At 36.4% G+C, this 22,083-nt stretch overlaps 1 protein-coding gene across 1 annotated transcript in view; it reads right to left on the bottom strand.

Annotated features, from left to right (window-relative positions):
- LOC149070461 (uncharacterized) overlaps positions 1-14,888 on the bottom strand; it is a 39,045-nt gene extending 24,157 nt beyond the window's left edge. The window contains exon 1 of the mRNA XM_089249131.1: positions 14,816-14,888. The gene's annotated coding sequence lies outside the window, so the exon portion shown is untranslated. The remainder of the gene's footprint in view (positions 1-14,815) is intronic.
- Positions 14,889-22,083: the final 7,195 nt, after the last annotated feature.

Below are 22,083 nucleotides of genomic sequence, written 5' to 3'. Positions count from 1 at the left end.
TCACCCCTGGCCCCCTTAGAATTTCCCAAAACCACAAGAAGGCCATATGGCCAGAGGTTGAGAACCACTGTCTTAGAATACCGTGGTATTCCTTCTGAGAATCAGTTGGCTGAAAAATTATCCAAAAAAAAGGAAAAAGGCTGAACCATCTTTGTCTTAATACATTACAATCTAAATAGACGACGCATCCCTGGCTTATCTCCCTCTATTTTTAGTTATGGCACCAACACGACATCTTAAACATCCGTGGCAACTTGACCTATGCCGCGACACCTCCGACAGCTGTGATAACCTAATGACAATAAAACTTCTAAAATATGATATATAAAAAATGCATTTATGCCCTTAAAAAACTGTAAATATGCCCTATAAAACGAAAAATGTGTCGTAAAAAAATTTTCATTCCTGTCTTAAATAACATTAGTTTTAGCAAAATAATATGATAATAGGAAGTGTTGATGCAGTCTAAATTGTTTTGAACCATAACTTGTTTTGAATGACTGAAAATTCCTCGTTTTACAAACTAATTTCATCAAGGCAAAATTTCTCTTTTTTTAGAGTGAACGTTTTCCCTACAAATTCAGGAGTTGATTGAAGATCAGTTGAAGAAGAGATTGAAGAAGAATTGAAGAAGAGAAGAATAAACGAAATAGATATTTTCCTCACCTACTGAAATTTTCAACTTCAGGAAAATATGCAAAAAACCCTCACAAGATGATTGATTTACACTTTCGAAAAATCGATCGGTGGTTTCTGTACCTAGAATCCGTTGAATTATTATTATTTTTTGCAATCGCGTAACACGGTCGATTACATTTTATCGAGGAATTTTATTAAGGGAAATACTCCCCTTCCTAGCAATTTTGCCAAGCAACACGATGTCGCTTATCTGCACTGAACGTTCGTACTATAATCTCAATTATTACAGCTAAAGTTGCTTCTACAGGATGTCTTTGTACGTACGTACGCCCGTCTTGTTCTGCACTGGGGGTTCCGGTCATGATCAGTTCATTACAGTTCATGGTTAAGTTCGAACACTTTCATTGGGAATGTAAAGTTAGTCTCAGAATCGATTCGGAAATATTCAACGGACTCGCAGGTGTTTCGAACCTATGAGTGTTCTCGTCTCAAGTTTTATATGGAAAATTGCGATTTCTGAATCAAATGTAACCTAGGGAAGAAGAAGAAGAAGAAACCGCAAGCAAATCTGCGTCACAGTGAATAAAAGGAGCGGACCTGCCTAAGACCGGGAAGCAAGAAAGGATCCCGTTTTGCACAGCGGTCGATGCAAGCGTGCAAATGTTTTCGAATTGGGCAACCGCCTGCGGGGAAAACACTCACCGTGCATTCGTGCTGTCTCTGTCATTCTACTATCTGCTTTTTACTGTGACGCAGATTTGCATACGGTTTCTCCTTCTCCCCCAAGGTTACATTTGCATGCATTGTGTTCTTTTTCTGCCGATAAATTTCAACAGGAATGCCGTTTTAACGTTTATGGACCGGCCGTTTCATGTCAGACCATGCATTCTTTGATGACAATTGTTTGTATTGGTGCGTACTATCGACTCTTAAAGTTTTCCCCACCTTTTCTGAATCACCCTGTATATGACATTCATATTAATCTTTTTTCTCAGTCACCTCGTTCGCCATTTTGCCTGTTGTGTGACTATACCCTATCAGCCCCACTTGTATGGGGAAGCCAGGGCGCCCTCAGACTTTCAAGTCTATCCCCACCTATGTTTTTTCCCTTAGACAGCATTATGCTAGGGGTCATTCAAGTATTACGTCACCATCGAGGGGGGGGGGGTTTGAAGGTTGCTTACGTCATCAACCACCCTTTTCGAAGATATGAAATATTCTAAGCTGCTGACGAAATTTTGCTGACGGGGGAGGGGAATCAAAAATGGCTAAAAAAATCAGCTTACGTTTACGTAATACTTGAATGGCCCCTTATCTGTTATCTAGATTTTGATTTTAAAAAAAGCAGGAATATAGTCACGCAATTCATACCTCTTAGTGCTGCCATCCAGTGCCATTTATTTGAACTCAAAGTACTTTTTACATTGTTACTACTGCAAAATGAATTGTGCAAAGCTCAAACTACAGCTGTAATGTTCTATTCATTTTTTATAGCTGTATTTTACAAAATAAATAATCTTATACAAACAATCCTTTTCTCAGATATTTGGAAAATTGTTGATAGAATCTTAAATTTTTGTATTTAATATAAATTTTTCTACTGAAAACTGAGTCGTGTCGAATATAAAATAAATAAAAAGTCATGAAGGCTCGTTACTTCCGAGGAAGAACTCGGAAGAAAGTGAGATTTGGTTGAAATCTTCTAGAATTTGCCAGTAGGGTCTCGGAAAACCAATTGGCCCGGGGCCCCATGATGAGTAAACAAGGGCTATTCAGTCAGTCATCTAAGAAAATAAAGTCTTAGAACTATCCTGTCATCGAAAAGGTAATACGAACCGTTAGTCTCATCTGCGATGCACTAAAAAGGCTTAAGGTATAGGCGCCCGAATCTAGAAAGTGAGGCTATTTTAGCCTTCCCCCAATAAATTTTGTAAAGGGGGTGAGCCCCCTCCCCTCAATAATTTCTTGAAACAGAATGCAAATGCACAGGAGGAGAATGGTGATTCTACAATCCGCAAGGTCACTGAGCACGCAAAAGCAGCAATGGTATTATTGGATACTTGGCTCACAAAAAGTAATTTAGAGATTGAATTCTACAAATCCAATTACTTGTGGATTTCTCACAAAAAGGGAAGACCAACCATTAGACTGCGAAACAATCCTAGAAGACACAATATGAACATCAGATATTTAGGAATAATGTTTGATAGAAACCTGACATGGTTCAAACATGTGAATTATCTGATCACGAAAACACAGAAATGAGAAACGTGTTTACAAAATTTAAAAGAATGAATGGCTGGTCCTGCATGGGGCATTAATACAAGAATTAGAGATACGCTTTATAAAATTGTCGCCATCCGCATTATAGCATATGGTGCTATCGCATGGTTCGGTGATCCCAAACAACAATTAAGAACAAAAGTAGACTCTCTTCAAAAAAATTCCTTCTATTCATCACTGGTGCTTACTCAACAACACCAAACAGTGCTTTACAAGTATTAACTAACAATCCTCCACTACATGTACTTTTGGACAACGAAGTACAGAAAGCAAAGTTAAGGCTAAAGCGCGAGATTAAAATAAACAATGTAACATATCTTTCTACAGATGTAGAGCATAAACATCCACCATGGACGTATCACCCGGTGAAAGATATTTTGCCGACACAGGTCTTGACCACAGATGCAGAAGAATCAACAAATCGAATTATTTTCACAGATGGTTCAAAGACCGTGGACGGTGTAGGGGCCGCTTACGTCAGTATATACATGGGTGAAGTAACGGACAAATGGAACTGCCGATTGCTCAATAACAACACTGTATTCCAAGCAGAGTTATACGCAATCTGGATGGCGGTCAATTATGCCAAAAATTTTGCAGAGAAATCAACTATAAACACAGACAGCATGTCATGCATACAGGCAATACGAGACGTTGAATCCCCTCATAGCCTAGTGCATGACATTAGAAAAACACTAATGGACAGCAGAAAGATTACAATATGATGGGTGATACACTATGTGACACAGTGTGAGTACACAAAGGGATACCATTTAGAGGCGCCGCCAAACGGACGAGATATCTTGTGGAAACGGAAAATTATTTTACAAAGATCTGCAACGAGAAAACTACAACAAGTCTTGGGCTATTTGATGAATAATAAAGAAACTATTTTGATAATAACTGAAAGCAGGGAACAATCCACTAGTGATTCGGAAGTAGAATCTGAAACAGATGCAGATTCAACATAGAGGGGCGCACTTAGGCTCATAAACCATAATATTTAAGTAATACACCCTGTATAAATTATGAATATTTTTGTATATACAATTTCATAGTATGATGGTAGTTTAGTAACCTTGAATATTTGTATGAGCTCCTTATGGCATTTTTTCGAATATGTGTGGGTAATTCAAATGTGATCGCTGCCACCCAGCACTGTGAACGGGGGCTGTGTTTGATTGTTGCCGCCGCACTTTTACAGTATGATAGTAATTTTGTAACCTTGAATATTTGTATGAGCTCATGGTGATATTTGTACCCAATATTACCTTCATAGTAATGTTTATGTGCATTCCCAATAGTATAAACAAGGGAAATTTTTGTAAAGTAAATAATGTATGCATGTAATTCAAATGTGAATGCTCAGCACTGTCAACGGAGGCTCTGCTTGATTGTTCCCGTCGCAATGCGGGCTCTGTGTGTATTCTGTGTGTGTATATATTGCATGTTCTGTAGGGGGAAGGGCGAGCAGAACTGCTCAGCGCTGTGGACGGAGACTTTGTTTCTTCGCTTCCCGTCAAAGTCGAGGCGCTGTATATATGTAATTTGTATGCATTGTGTATTTAGACCATTCTCAAATCTCTCCCACTTCAACATGCCAGCTTCTTTTTCTTCTTTCTTGCCCACAAGTCTTTTCCACACTTTTTTCGAAATCCCAGGCTGTGGTCTCCGGTCCTTATGTGCCACTGGGCGCACGTGCAATTTTTCTCCCTAGACAATGGATTCAGTCACCCATTTTTGTCAAATGGCTTATATGTTGCATTGAGTTGATGGCTGTCTTCATGGGGAGAACGACGCGAGTAATTCGAAACTTGCGAGCACGGGGCAAGGGGAGCCACCACTATAGATCTTTGCTAAGTTTTCCGACACAACTCTGCCTCTTTTGAGGTAACGGAAGTAAGGTGCTTTGCATCAGTCCGGGGCTGAGAGAGGTTCTATCTATCTATCTACACAAAAATGCCAGATACACACATTGGACCGATATCCGTTCGCAGCTGAAGAAGTCTACTTCGGCTTTATCCGCAGCTGAAAATATCTGCTTCGGCTTCACGTGCAGCTGAAGATGACTGCCTCCGCTCCATTCGAGTTTGAAGATATCTGCCTAGGCTTACTCATAGCTGCAGATTGCCTGTTTCTGCTCCATTTGCAGTTGAAAGTATCTGCCGTCGCTCAGGTGCGGATCCGTTGGACGGTAGGGGCAACGGGAATGACCATCGCTACCAAGAGCCAAATAAAATGAGAAAATTTGGCCGCCCCGTAAAGTAAAATACGGGACAATCCAATAAACTTACGCAATTCGACCCTCCCCAAAGTACCTTACTTTCATAATACAATGAGGAAGCACTTCTCCCAAAAAATGGGAACTGACCGAAGGCTGAGAGATAAAAAAATTCACACAATTGGATGAAGAAGAATTTAAATTTGGATGATCTGAATTTTTGAAATATCGGTGATAAATCTGGAAAACTGGTTTCATTGTTCGCATGTTAGACCTAGAAGTTGAAAAAAGATGAGCACAGTACATTTCACTTTCGTAATTTTGAGTGTCAGTGGGAAAAATAAATGAAGCTTCACGATGATGAAAAAAAAACGAAGAGGAAACAGGGAGAGCTGGGATATTTTTTTTTCATTTGTGTTTCGCCTAGCTATTACGTCCTTGATCGTTAAGGGGTTAAAGTGTAGGCATCTTCAACCCATTTCTCACGAGCACCCAGAATGGTCGATGCTCGTGTCCGATTTCGTGCTCGCGAGCACTTCATCAACGTTCTAATCAACACCTTGTACAAATTGCATTCAAGGATTGAAATTATCTTGATTTCATGCATTCGTATGCCAAACTTGCCGTAGGGGTTCTTTTGATGATGGGTACCGGCAGTGCTCGCGACTAGGAAAAAGGTTCAAGACCTCTGGATAAAAGGAAGATGAAAAACTGAATATGTCTTCTTATTTAACACTATGTATGCTATGCAGTCAGGTTTGTTAGCCATAGTGAAAAAAAGAAGTATGTGATGTGGTATACTATGTGATATGCGGTTAGCTCATTTCTTTCACGCACACAAACACAAATTAGAAACCACAACAGGTGGATTGCCCAACAAGGTGGCTGGAAAAAAAGAGAACATAAAAAATAACTGAACATAAATACTAGAAAAACGCCCATAAAATTATGGTTGTAGCAGGCTTAAATACAGCTACCTAAAAATAATAAGCCAGAAAAAGTATCCGAACAACTAAAATATCTACTCGTAGAAATATGGTTGTCATTCTTTAAATGCGGATATCTTCTCGATTACTCCCACTCATCCTATAATATTTGAACTTGAAAGGTATCTATCCATTTTCATTTTCATGTTTTAATGATTTATTTTACATGAAGTGACTGAAAATATTCCTGAAAAGTGTATTTGGAAAGCCGATTCCGAGGTATGTAGAAATAAATTAATTTGGCTCGAGTGACAGCTAATCATTAGATTCATTAAAATTGGCACGAAAATTTAGCTCACCAAGCGGTTGTTTTATGAGAGCCCATGCCTCCATATCGACTGAAATGTTCGTTAGCTGGATCTGTATTCGTTAGCCGAGGTATCACTGCATGGTCGATTCCAAACAAGATTCGAAGAAATATCGTTGTAGAGGGATTTATCGTTTTATCCAGTGACGTTGTGGTGAAGTTTCACCGTATATCTATATACATATATATAGTAGATTTATACTATGAAAAAATACAAAATAATTTCGTTTACTTATTTCAAAAGTCGAAATTTCAGTGATCACTCGATGACGCCAATAACAAAATGAAATCACCGTATCAATGATGAGTTGATGGGATCGACGTCATCATTGAATTTCGAATAACAAGAATCCAATTTATTTTGATGTATCATTCCTTCGGAATTTCAAAACGTCAACCACAATGTAAATAGCGGAGATTCTAGATTCGAACTATCACCGACTTATTTACAATTGAGAAATTTTTTATTTTCGCGGGGTGATAGCAATATAATAAAAGCAATGAAAGTGATCACTATCGAATGAAATATCTCAAACTTCTGTTGATCAAACATGAAATTTTAACGAATCGCGATCGTGAGTGTGAGACAACTTGGTATTCCTCGGGGGGAAAAACTCAACTAGAACAGTTAGTCGATCTGCCAAGCATCCAATATATGAAATGGTATTGGAAAAGCAACTTGTCGATTGAATTCTTCGGGGATTAAATAGTTCCGTGCAGCTCTGCACTTTCCAGGCTCAAAACGAGCGAGATACTCTCTTATGAGCGTAGGATATTTACTGTGAAATATCGAGCCTCTCCTTCCACTAGAAAACACTAAATAAGAGGGGGGGGGGGGGCACTTTTTTTTAATGTGAAAATACACTTGATGTAAATTTCAGTATTTATAATCATTGATTTTGTCACACAATACGGAATTCATGTGCTCATTAATTGGTGAACTACACCAAGTTTCGATCCGATACAAATGGATATTACATCATCTTAAGGGCGAATTGAACAAAATTAAAAATCGATAGAGAATTTTGTCAATGGATGAATAAGTGCGATTAAGTTTATGAAAATTACATATACAATAAAAATGGACATCCGATCTAACTTCCTCTTTGCAGGTCTAGAATTTCAATCAAGCCGGTTCATAGAATTAATCATGAAACTTCAAACGATGGATGGCGCTACAAGCTTTCAAAGAAAGAAAATGTGTAATACAGTCATCCCTCCGTATTCGCTGGGATTACTCTCTGGGGTGACCGCGAATACGAAAAATCCACGAATTACTCAAACCCTAAATTTTTGTTTTTTAGGAATCCCATTTTTACAGTATCTGCTTCCTGTGGAAGAAGTAGAAGTGGGAAGTGGGGTCTAGTGATTCAAGACGATGCTTTCTAGGAAGAAAAACATAATGTCTGCTGTTGGTCGTTTCTTCTAAATTCCAGTTAATTTGATAGCGTATAGTAACAAGGCTCCCTTTACCAATTATTCTACATGTGAAAAACGTACAACAGATATCTATGTCATGGAAAAAACCCATTGCCGATTTAAACTCACGAAGCCTTTATTATGTTGCTCATAATGAACTTGTCCCAATTGTCAATCTTGATTATATTCATAAGGCATCGCTTCTGTTTCAGAAGCAGTCAGCTCCATTAATCCCTTCTCTTTCGATTTCTGAAAATTGATATTAATTAATTCTCAAATTTCTTCCATTTCTACATCAATGAACCCTTCTCCATTAACAATCCAGAAGAAGTGTTTTCGTTGTCCGAGCTATTATGTTGTTCACACAAAATACTAGGAGATGTAACATATTCTTTTCATCAATGGCTGATGGATTTGTAGATTAAACAATGACGAGGCTATACAGTAATGTGCAAGCTATGCAATAAATCACTTGCATACCTTGTATCTTGCACCCACAGAAAAACAGCATTTTCTATATGAGAGACGTGAATTCAGGACTATATAGCAGAAGGAACCACTGATCGAATTTTAAGTTCTTATTTCTTGATATATTTGACTCATTGATGCCGTAATAATGGGAAACCTCAGTAATGAAGCTAACCTTTGAGAATATTTCGAATTTTCCTTGCAAGCTGTTTGCTTTTAGAAACATGTAAACAACAGTCTTGTATGAATATTCTCAAAAGAACCGGAAAAACCTTTAAGAAGAATTTTTTGAACGTTTATTTACAACACTTACAACTTATTTTGTTCCGATACGAGAGTTACCTCAACAGTGTTTTCCGAAGAAAACGAAAGGAGAATGCTAATACAAAATCCGTGAATACCGAGGGCCGAATATTGAATGCATCCGAATATTGTTCTTCGCAAACGTGGGACTAATCACAAAACTATTTATTCAAAATTGTGGCTCTTCCTTATCAATGTCATGACAAAAGGGAAGAGTGGAGTTTGAGGCCACTTTCCTGCAATGTTTCTATTGCAATTGATGTGAATGCCTCACATATGAACTGTTGAATCTGCTACAGGGTTTGAGTGGAGAGTCTTGCTGTAAACAATGACCTTCAAATGACGCCACAAAAATAAGAAATGAAACGACTGTGTCGCCTTCTATAAGACGAAAGCGAAACTAATTTTATGAATCGGTGACATATTTCGCAAATGCAAAGCACCGCTATTCTACGATTGTACGATTTTTTTTTCAGTGAAGAGATCTATTTAACCAATTACGTCACTTCTCGGTTTACGATAATTCTCACTATCGTAATATCTTACGACCTGTTGTGTGTTTTCGGTCACAAGACTTCGTTATTAACATTATAACTTCGATTAACACGCTGTACATTGTTTTCTTTAATTGGCATAAGGGAAAATTAAAATTCCGTGGTTATATATACATATAATGGTAGCGAGTGATGAAGGTAGTAATACATTTCGAAAACGGCAAAATTTTTACTCTTCATGGGGCTTGACTAAAATTATACGCTTTCGGTACTAAGCAGTCTTAGACCCTGATCCGACAACTGAATTGGTGTAAATAATAAGTACCTGACTGTGAACTTGAAGATCAAGACTCGGGTCCAGCTCGTTCAGCTGAAATCGCATGCGATGCGTCTATTGTATGGGTTTCCAACTAATGTTTCGCGGAGCCAAGGTTCCGTGACAGTTTTTTGGGGGTTCCACACGATCAAATGTCACGGAACCCTTAAACTTCCAGGATAAGAAAACTTTCTTGTTGCTGATATTCGCAAAGCCGATCTTTGTTTTGAATTTAACGAGATAGTGCCACGTTTAAAAAAAAAAAATTCCAGACCAGTTACATGACTAACCTAGAGAATGTGGAAGCATGTGAACGACTGAAAGATAGTAACGCAAATACATATTTACGGTATGGGGGGGGGGGCCAAGCAGGCTATAGTCCAGGGTGGATAATTTTGGGGGGGGGTGAGTAGTCAAGAAAACTAGACTAGAATGGATGAATGAATTGTGGCAAAATGTTTATAGCTCACAGGCCACTAAACGATAAATCAGCATCCGGAGGGGTGGGGGGGGGGAAGCCCTCATCGGAGGGCCTAAAGTTATGTGGCCCTGGTACATTGCTCGAAAAAATGAGGTTGAAATGAGGAAGAAAATCCTGCTGAGCTGAATAATTTTTTTATTTCGGTGTTACCACAAGGATCCTTCAATTTTCCAGATAGTGGGCACATTCTCTTTAATTTCACTTGCACAGATCTGTTGTTTCTCAGCGCACAGAATTCCGATTTCTGTGCGGAATGAAAAAAATATCATACTATTTCATACAATGTAGGGAATTTTTTTCTGTGCAGCAGAAACTATGTGTACACGGAAGAACTTTCATTCTTATTCATTCTCAGACTCTAAATGTCTATATTTTGTAAATTTATTACTTTTACATGATGAAATTATGTGCCAACATTAACATAACACTGTATAACATTTCTTAGTCCATAACCAACAAACGGGTAAAAAGAAAAATTCAGCCAAAATATGTAGTTTTTTGGGCCTATTTCATCTTTGATCTTTTTATTTAATTTCATCCTTTGATAATGAAACCCATAGAGTTTGGAAACGATCGTGAGGTTTCATCTGATGATTTTAATTTGTCGAGAAATACACGTTGATTTTATTGATTTTATGAGCAATTTTACTTGAAAGTTCACTGCAAATGCAACACCATATGAAACAGTTAAATAACTCATTTACTTTATAATACTCATAATATACTCATAATACTTGATGATCCATACATTCCCGAACACAGCGCTATATTCGTCCAATATTCCGCAGGTATATGAAACCCGGTTCAATAACCCCATGTCGAAAAAAATAAATTTATATTTCATTCAGCTAGGTGGGTTAAAAGAACAAATAAACTCGAGCACCCTTCATCCGAATGATAATTTAGGACTTCTGTGCTGAGCATACAAATGCATACATGCATGTTCACGTATATTGCACGTATATGTATATCTGAGGAGTCCAGTTCTCTCCATAGAAACTCAATTTCGGTAGAGAAGAGAGATGATGATGCGTGTGGGCGTGTGGAAGGAAAGAATGTAGATACTCTCATTCGGGGCGAGGATTGTGCGAATATGAACCGGCGAAGTTCTCATGAAAACAGTATTTCTCCTATAGCAATAATACGTTAGACCGCATACAAAGGTATTCATAATATCCCAAAGCGAATAGCACGTTTTATAGTTCACTAAAGAAATATAAAATTTATTCGTTGTTGCTGGGAAGAAATTGTTCCCCAAAAAGAAATTTTATTTTGAAGGGGTCACGCGCGCACGCACACACACACACACACACACACACACACACACACACACACACACACCTTAACATGAGGGAAAAGTTAAAATATCATTAAAAATACCATTTATATAACCATTGATTTATTAGAATTTTTTTCAATTACATCAATGTAACCATACAGTATCGAAATTAAAATGAAGAAACAGGTCATTTCATAAAATGGACTAAAAGATTTCAGATCCATATATTTGATTTATAAACAAATAATTTTTTTGGAATTTTTGAAAATTTGAATTTTAAATTAAGTTTGAAGTCCTTGAAATTTCAATATTTTAGTTCATTTTATGAAATGAACCAATTTCTTCATTTTAATTTCGTACTGTTACATCGATGTCATTTTTTCATGCGCGCGAGCTGTTTTTAATGTATTTTTTTGAAAATTTAAAAAAAATTAAGTATTAGAGATATGTAAAATTTTATACCAGCATATAGGATAGCATATTTAGTCACAAATATGTGAAAAAATTTCTAATAAATCAATGGTTATATATATATATATATATATATATTTATTTATTAGTCATTCAAAAGATACTCTTCATTTTTTATCTCTTTTTTTTTTTCTCATGTATTTTTATCTTACTATATATACAGAGGTATGTACACTACCATACAGCAACTACATAGTGAAATATTGATATGGAGAAATGAATATAAAAATTTTCATTCGAGCCTAAATCACGACAGGGCAAAGACGCATCACCAAAAATTTACATGCCTGGTCTGGCATGTAACTTAAAATTATGCATGCAGGAATCACACATTATTTTACATGCTCGAAAAATATTGTCACTGGATTTACTCAGTTGAAAGAAAAAAGATAGATTTTTTTCACGAAAACTATCAAAAGCGTCGAATTTTAAGGCATTGAATGAGATAAAATGACTGATGTCACTAAATGCCGGGACTATGCACGGATTTTAGTTCAGACAACGTTTAACAACATCCTTCAACGTTTTTCTCATTGTAAACCGCTGAAATATTAAAAGCATATATTTTCGCGAACCAGCATAAATGAGGGAAATAATTTGCAAACCAGTGAAAAAAAAGAAAAGTATTAAGAGTGGAAATTTCTAACCCTTTTTTTGTATAAATATTTAATATTTAAAATATAAATTAGAAAACTCATTTCGTATCTCATTTATAAAAATTATTAAATGAGGAAAAAACCCACTGTCTTTTATTTTACGCTGTTTTTCCCTTTAATCTGTTCTCTTTTCTAAATTTTCTCAGATTCCTGAATTCAAATATATCAGCATCAAATCAATCAGAAACATGGAATTTTCCCCCAGAAAAAACAGGGCAAAGAGGACTAGGAGACCGTACAAAAATTTAGTTATTATACTGTTTATTAGGGCTCGGATTTCTGTCTTTGCATTTTTTTTGGCATATTTCGCGGTTTTTATGTGATAGAGCATATTTTCACAATTTTGAGGCATATTTTGCATATTTCATAATTTTCGATAAAAAGTTAATTCACTCCAGCAATTTCACTCCAGACTGGTTTTTGAGGTTCCTGCCTCTGACGAGAGCTGTTAGGGCTAGGATTTTTATGCACTAAAAATGGAACGCCGTTGCTGATTGGTAAAAGATCCCGAAATTCAGGGTTTTCAACCAATCAGCAATGACATTTAATTGTTACAGCATAAAAATACTAGCCCTTCAACGACACTGGTGTGTGGCTGAAAATAGATTAATCATCTGATTCAGTGTCGGTGATGGCAACTCGCTGGAAAAATTGGCTAAAATTGGTAAATGGGGGAGATTTTTTAGCGTTTGTGGGAAATTGAGAGTTCTATTAAGTAAAAAGAATTATTTATTTATTATTATTATTTTTAATTTTGTTCTTTTTTAAAGCTAAATACACTACTTGGTTAGAGATATTTTTACCTATAAATGGCATCACATTAATTTTGAATTGAAGGGAAAAACTTGATCGAAAGGGAAATTTTGGCTCAATGAGGTTTTTAGTTAGTAAAACGAGGAATTTCTGTTCATATAATAAGCAATGGTCCAAGATAGTTTAGACTGCATCAACACTTCTCATTATCATATTATTTTGATAAAACTAATATTATTTGAGATAGGAATAAAAAAATTTAAGGACATTTTTCGTTTTAAAGAGCAAGCATATTTGCAGCTTTTTAAGGGCATAAATGCGTATTTTATAGAGCAGTTTTTAGAAGTTTTTAGAGCATAAAAATCCTATATAGTCGTAGTTATTATATTTAATTTTTATTTTATGACACACTGCATTTTCACTCTCGTAGCTGGTGATTCCAGAGTGATTCGTGAACTCGTTTCGAGCATTTTGAAACAATATCTACGACGAACGGTTGATGAAATAAGGACAGAATTAGGACTTACAGGACATCCTGTATCGCATGATCAAGCATTTCTAAATAACTTATAAAGTTTAATGCATTCCGTAATTTCGAGCGTTGTTTTATAGAAAACGCATTGCACATATCTTGTGTTGTCCTCAAAGTAAGCATCTTTTACCCACGAAAGAATAACGTGCGTATCGTATCTTCTCTGTTAAAAACGGATGGGCGACTCTCACGCCTCAATTTAAAAATTAATTCGAGTGAAAACTACGCAAACTACTCGAGAAACTTGTTTGAGAGAAATTTCGAGCTCGATACGCAACTTGAATTAGTGTGAAAGTGTTTAATTTAGTACTTCCGGCATGTATTTAAAACTTGTTTACTATCCGGAAATAATCCTTGTTAATGTGGGGGATTTAACAGTATAACTTGTACGGGAAAAGGGCTTAATTTTTTTTTTAAAATACCAAATGTTCGTAAATATTAACGAAGAAAATGGAAGGGTTAGTTGTTCTTAATGAGAAAGGAATTTTCTCTTAAACACGGGGTGGCTTTGATTATCTTTTGAGTGATACATAATTTCGTTTATTCTAATTTTTTTTTTTTTGTAGCATTTTATTATATCGATTTCCTTTATAAAGTACAATCACGTTTGTTGTTTATTAAAGAGTTTGGAAGTTTTTTTAGTTTTACATTATAGACATATTTAGTGATGTTTGCTGATGAGTTTAACAGTACTTAAATTTATTCTGTAGCAGCGGTTCTCAACCTTTTTCGACTCGCGGAGTCCTTTCTGGTCTACAATTTCTATGGCGGAGCCCCGTAAGCCTATTTTTTGTGTATTCATCAAAGGTACTGATTTATTCATGTTATTTAAAATACTTATAACTATTTTTTTTTTCAAATTTACTGTTTTTTTTACTTTCATCCAGCGGCCGCTGAGCTCCCGTGGAGCGCACACGGAGCACCGGTTGAGAAACGCTGTGCTATGGTATACCAATAAAAATTAATTTTCTGCCGAAAAGTATACAATTACAAAAACCGCCACATCTGTAGCCGTACAATGTGGTCGAATAGTTTTAAACCTTGAATTTTAGTTCTACGAAAGATTACGCTTTACGCTTAACACTTTGATTGAGCAAATAATCACAAATAATCAGAGATGTGATGCATGTCTCTGAGCAAGAGAATAGAAAATTTACATTTTCTCAATTTTCTTTTTGTAAAAGATAGATATATTAACTAAACTTACAGACGTTGCATAGTTTCAATATGATCGAAAAAAAGAAGGGAGTGGGATACGAAACTTGAATATACACTTTAGGCAAAAGTTGCAGAGATTAAGAAAAATTATGAAAGGAAAAAAAAATCTAGAACACATATATACGTACGTCATCTATACATCATTTTGGAAATTTCACCTAAAAATTGGGTTGGGCTGTGTCATCATCGAATTTGTCTCAGAAATGCCTATCAGACGCCACCATTGGTTTTTATTTGCGTTGGCAATCACTCGAGATATAGAGAAAAAACAGTTTCGTTACGAAAGCGGGCCATTAGTCTGGTGCCCAGACCAGAAGAGGTAACAAATTCAGAGTGTTATCATTAGAGATGTCTTAACGAGACCTTTATACCCACAGATGTAAAAAAACATTGATATAATCTGAATAGTTCTTGAGATATGAGCGTTTAAACCATCTCTATGCAAAACTTTTTGCGAATGCACCTGGCATTGTCAGATGATTTAAAAGACGTATACGATTCAGAAGACATCCGTATACATGAAAAAAAAAACAAACAAACAATTGAAATCATCAGAAGATGATTGAACAGGTCACGAAGACAATTATCTGAAAGTGATGGGGAGCAGCTGAAGGGTTAAGATGCGGTGATTGCATCTTGCGATGAAACGTATTTAAACGGAAAATTTTTAGTCCATAAACATTTTTTGTCAAAAGGCTTAAAAAAAAACAGACTAAATTTCAACGTACACCTTTATGAGTGTTATGTAACATTCCTTTTCTATTCTAGTTTTTTTTTTAAATTTAAATAACGTTAAAGCTTACCATTAAACCTTCATGAAATGACTTAATTCATACGCAAGCTTGCTAATTTATTCATATTTTTTTTTATCGCAGGTATAACGGAATAAAGTTAATTTTCATGGCTTCACATTTTTTTCTTGAAAAGTTTCTACTTCTCAAAATAAAAAAAAAATCGAGATTATTACTTAGCCTAAATCTTACACAAGGACACTCTTCTTCCTCGTAATCATGTTTACTTTTCTTTTCACTTGAAAATGTAAGAGATTGACGGAATCATCCCATTTTATCATTGAGGTCTACAATAATACAGTGTTCATCTTTTTTACGCTATCCAGTACATGTAGATTTTACTACTACTTGAATGAATTGGTACATGCACAGTGGCGTATTTACAGAGGGGCTTAGCGGGATATAGCCCAGCGTGGCAAGTTCGGAGAGGGGACAAATTTGAGGATTGAGTTGCCACGAAAATTCTTATTATTTATGAAGAACCGAAAAATTTTCAAAGACAACCATAAATCTGCCTCTGCACAGACGGCGAGTGACAAAACGAGTGACCTAGGGAGTTTGCAAGCATTGTGAGTGAACAAAAGAATGTGCGATCACGTGAATGGTCAAAAGAGTGACCTAGAGCGTGTGAAAGCATATAAATCACCAAAAGAGTGACCTACAGCGTCTATAAGCATTTGAATGACCAAAAGAGTGACCTAGAGAGTGTGTGGGCATCTGAATGATCAAAAGCGTTATTTAGAAAACGAGGGATCAGGTCAGTGAGTGACAAAAAGAGTGACTTATAGTGTGTGCAAGCATTGATAAAAAAAGTGACCTTGAGAGCAAGAAAACAGGCAAGTAGACACAGTGAGTACTCAGTGAATGACCAAAAGCCAAAAGAGTGACCTAGAGCATGTGTAAGCATGTGGAGTGGCAAGCAATTTACGCAGCAAGCATGCGAGTGACTTACAGACACGGACGTATTTGCAGGGGTGGGGGACCAAGCGGGTCAAAATTTGAGGAATGAGTGGTCAAAAAAATGGAGAAGAACGACAAATCCACATATACGTCTCTACTCATGCATGAAAGCGTTTTTCGAGTGCAGATGTCTATCCTTAACATGTTTATGCCAGAGTTATAGAGTTAATTGAGCAGTGCTGCCACCTATCTTCCATATTGGACATGAAAGTGGCCAGATGCTTTAATTTTCATGTTGTACGTAATTATCGCTTCAATGTTTTACCTGCTGTAGATATGTGGATTGTACGCAGAAAATTACCGTACAAAAATATATGAAAACAGATTTTTGTATCAGAAAAACTACTGAAAGCTTGGTATCGACTTATCAATAAGTCCACAATGATTGCTAATTCACACTGATTAATAAGAGCCGCTATTTTTTTGTGTTGAATCGTGTTAAAAAAAGAGAGATACCTCACATACCAACGACAAGTGAAATTCGAATGAAAATCCTCTAATGAAGCTAAAAGAGAAGCTCTTGCTCATAAGAAAAAGTGCTTAGAAAACTATTTTTGAAAAGATAAAAAAAAAGAAAATTGAAAAAATTTGTGAAAAATACAGGTAAAAAGCGAAGGAAAAAATATATAATAATAAAGTACTGAAGGAAAAAAAATCTAAAAGAAGGATGATTAGATGTGTCGAGGAAAAAACTGGAGGTAAGCGAGTAGAGATTAGTTCTTGTTTACTTCACTTGCAAAGCAAGAATAATTGCTAAAAAAATTCTCCGAAAATGAAAAAAAAAAAAAGGTGCTCAGCTCAAATAATAGTGAAAAATAACAAAATGTTGATTCCAAATTTTTTTTTTTTCATTCCTGCAAGAAATGAATCAAAATTGCAAAGTGTAATAATGAACAATATCCTTGTAAAATACAGGGTATCCCGTAATGCCAGCACGGCTTTTATCTCATCAACCATCCGTCGTAGAGGTGTGATTCCACTTTAAAAAGTGCTCAACAGGTATTCAAAAATTACCCTGTACCAGTTTTGAGAGTGAAAATATACAGTCTGAATTAGGTCCGACAGTCCATGTACGGTCCCGTTCAGTGCACGTGAGCTACAAGGAAATATCGAGGTATTCGTTGCCTTTGTAGTCTAGTGGTCTAAGGCGCTCACCCGGAAAGTAAGAGGACGCGAGTTCAATTCCCCACAAGGGCAGATGAATTTTCGCTCTTTCCTAACTATATCTTCACATATCAGCCAGCTGTTAAAAACCTTCGTATGAATGACGGAGAGTGACATCATCCTCGCACAAAGTAAAAAAAATCCAAGTTTGTATATGGTCCGCCTGTGCTCTAACTTCCAACTTGAAAATTGTTGCCCTGTCTCTCCTGATGCCAAAAAAAAAAAAAAAAATTCCAAGTTTTCAAGTGGAATATATTCAGAGATATTCGAGAAAAGGAGGAAATTTGGGAAAGTACGGTGTTAAATGTGAGTAAAACGGTTTTTCCCGCATTTAACGATGTTTTTCTCAGGTTTTCGAATTAATGTCTCTGCGAGTAGGACTTAGGAACATGGAATGGACATTTTTTTGTTGCATCAGGAGACACAGAGCAACAAGTTTCTAACGGGAAGTTAGATCACAGAGGGATCGTATAAAAGTTTATATTTTTTATTTTGTGACACGCTGTGGTCTTACTCTCAAAACTAGTACAGGGTAATTTTTGAACACCTGTTCAGCATTTTTTAAAGTGGAATCAAACCTCTACAACGAATGGTTGATGAGATAAAGACCGTGCTAGCACTTATAGGACACACTGTACATCAATTCCAATCTATTCAAACAACATATCTGAAAATATCGTGAAGAATTACACACAGGCCTATAAAAATACTTTTTGAAAGCTTTTTTTTTAGTTTTAACAACTGACTTTTATATTATTTTTTCAGTGCTTATTCCAAAAACGCTATTCATTTTTTTCTATCATGTAAGCTTTTCATATTTTGGGAGGAAATAACTGAAATCCAAATATTTTGCAATTTTTATTTTATCACCTCATAAATACGTACTTCATATTTATAAGCTCTGTCATAATAATGATAGCCCCTAAAATCAGTGCAATGATTCACTATATTTATTCACAACGCCCGGTTTCAATGTGATGTGTACGGTCCTTATGTATTAGCATTGAAATTTGGTTTTCACTTTACCTGAAAAAGTAAAGCCAACCGAACAAAACCAATGCCAGATTCGGAATCAGCGCCCCAAAGTCAGTCAATTATCTTTGGAAATTGATTACTATATTTGTTTATAGCGCACAGTCTCAATGGGATTCGTATGCTGCTTATATACATATTACCATTTAAATCTGATTTTCAATTTACTTCGAAATGTAAACATGATAGAATTTTTTAATTATTTTATCCAGTAATTAGCATCTAAAAACTATATAAAACACTGATTATTTTTAAGAAAGCTTTTTCATCGCAGATCCGTGTTATCTATATAACTTGAAAACAAAAAAAAGCGATAAATAATAGTACGGGGATGCAAAACAATCAGTTATATAAAAACACCTTAGCGATCAATTTTTGGTGAATTTTATCGAAATTTCGGGTTCATTCGACTTAATCATTTAAACATGTAAAACATATACATATATTGACTAGCTATAATACCCGGCGCTGCCCGGGTTTTCTTCAATTACTGAGAGGATCGAAAAAGTGACAAACCATTACAAAGGCATGAACTATCATGCATAACACTGGCAGCATTAAAGAAATGGTAAACCATTATAAAGGCATATGCATGTCTGGAATATATTGCTAGGGAACCACGGTAACCAAAGTAAACGTTCCGAAAGTGATTATTGAGGCCGAGAAGCCATTGTTGTCCGACAGTTTTTCTCCCATTTCGGGCATTTGTCTTGCTCTGACGAACTTTTAAAGTACCCTATCGTTCAATCCTGGTCCTGTTTTGTATATAGGCAAAATGGAAAAGTAGATGACTTTGCCAAATGATGCTTACGAAAAATAAGCATTTTTAGTATTGTCTGAATGAATGAATGAACGCCAGTACTTTGCCACTGGATTTATCCCGTTGCCGAGATCTCTTCCAGCCCAGCTTTGTGGCAGAGTCTGGAACACTTTATTCTGTGTCAAAAAAGAAAAAAAAAAACATACAAAATGTTTATAACATATTTTCCCCGGACAATTGGATACTGTCGCGATTAACAAATTTTGTGGTGATTACAGATTACAGACGAGATGGGGTTGGGAGTTGGGAAAAGTTTCGGGGTTTCGTTAAGACGGATGAATGTACACATATTAGGATGGAGGTATGTTTTAAAAGCAATTGAGCGCCCCCCCCCCATGTGAGAATCTTATTGTGAAATATAAAATATCCATCGGTGCGAGTCATCTCACTTAACACCTTATTGGTGAGCAAATGGGTTTCATAACTAGCGGACTAGAAGCCAGCATCAGTTTTATTGGGTTGAGTTCACTCGCTCCGGTGGGTTTAATGAAACAAAATAGAAATATTGTGTGTGTGTGTGGGGGGGGGGGGGTTGGGGTGGGAGAATGTATGCAATTAGGGATCACCCGTGCCATCTCGCTTAGCACCTCATTCGGTAAGCAACATGAATACGACAATATGAGTAGGCACGTGTGTTGTGGACATGAAATACATAAGGAACTTGAATACAGGAAACAGAAATACACATATACGCACATTTATATACATATACATAACTGCCAGGTCAAGTCGTACAACCCTAAACCTATTTTGGTGGGCAATGTGGGCTTGGTTTAAATGGGGGATTGTCTGGAGAGAGCCTTAGCTAAGGATCAGCTTCGGTCTTGATGTTTTGGTTGAGTCGATCTGGCTGGTTATATTTATATTAAAAAAAAAAAAGAATATATATATATATAATATAAACTACATGTAATGGTTATAATGAAACCATTCGTGTCCTCCCGCCTAGCACCCTAGCTAGAATAGCATAACGAAGACACTTGTGGTTATCACATTTACATCATTGTAACGGGAATGTCATAAAAATTCTTGTTCGGGTTCCGTTAGTACATGCTATATCTTGTACATGTAATGGTTATGTATTAGTAGTGGCAGTCATGTGGATATGATTTTTGTTGTTTTTATCTATTTCTGTTTTTTTCCCTTATAAAAATTAAAACATTATTTTATGAATCTGGTGGTCAGATTTTTTGTTTTTCGTTGGCGTATATATATCCGACAAGGCTTGCTGCTGTTTTTTTTGTTTTTGATTATTTGATGAACCATTGTTTTCTATTGTTTTCGGAATATTTGTACATGTGTAGATGTTTTGTAAATTTGCACTCTGTTGCATAGTGAACAGGAGTACCCACCATACCGCAGGCACATTTGTCTGTGTGGCGGCGTTTCCGTTCGTATAGGTATATGGGGAATGGGCCGTGTCCTGTTCTGAAGATAAGTCACCTCCCTATTCCAGTTAAATGTGTTGTATGTGACTCGAGGGAGAATTTTATGCACTTTCCTAGCTGTTGTTCCCTGGTCCCAAATTTGCTGCCATTTCTGGAGGGTTGCTTGTTTAAATTTTCGCTTCAGGAGTGTTAGTGGAAAAGGGTTATCAAGTTTATTGTCACAGTTGATTGCAGCTTTGGCTAGACAGTCTCATAGGCGGAGATTGACTTGGAAGTCTGGGGGGGGGGCACGATGATGATGATGTCATTTCATATATACATATATACATTAGATCAGTCGACTCCACTTTTGACTCTGGGGGGCCCCCCCACGCCCCCCCGTATCTCCGCCCATGGACAGTCTGCTCTCTCGTTTCCAAGATTACCTACATGGGCCTTGGTCCAACCTAGGGAAATTTTTGGGTTATCTAATAGACGCCGCCTCAATACACGTACTATTGTGTTTCTATTTGTTGGATCTCGAAGTGCTTGAAGGGAGGAGCGGCTATCAGTTATTATTAAAACTTGTTCTTCTGCTCCCGTTTCGTATTGTGCAGCTGCTTCTATCCCTAACAATTCTGCTTGAAAGTTATTATTGTTGTTATCTAGCGCTGCTTGCCACGTTTGCTTTTCTGTATTGTTTGTGTATACACAATAGGCTGCCCCGACGCCTTCATCGGTTTTGGAGCCATCTGTGTATATGTGGATGTTTGCTAGTTTTAGTATTGCCGGATATTTGCCTTATTTGTTGACGATTTTTTGTGAATTTATGCAATTTTATATATGTAGATTTAATTTTTTTAAAACGTATTTTTACCACTCCCACAATAAAAAGATGGAAAAAAATCTGAAAAAAATCTAAAACGATAATTAGACGTCTTGTGGGAAAATTTCATTTTTAATTGGGTTGCTGTGTTTTTTAAATACAGGGTGGGTTCGTAGAAACTTTAAAAATTCATAAGAACCGGAAAAGTTACCGAAATAAAAAACGGTTTGCAAAATTAGCATCGCTAGGTCACGGGAATTTTTTTGACCGGAAAAAAAAACTCAAAACAGCCGATAG

This window comes from Pholcus phalangioides, unplaced genomic scaffold, assembly GCF_987345545.1.
Source record: "Pholcus phalangioides strain wild (caught in Gottingen) unplaced genomic scaffold, Ppha-v1.0 ptg000021l_1, whole genome shotgun sequence".
NCBI lineage: Eukaryota > Metazoa > Arthropoda > Arachnida > Araneae > Pholcidae > Pholcus > Pholcus phalangioides.
This window is presented reverse-complemented; position numbering and strand designations above follow the sequence as displayed.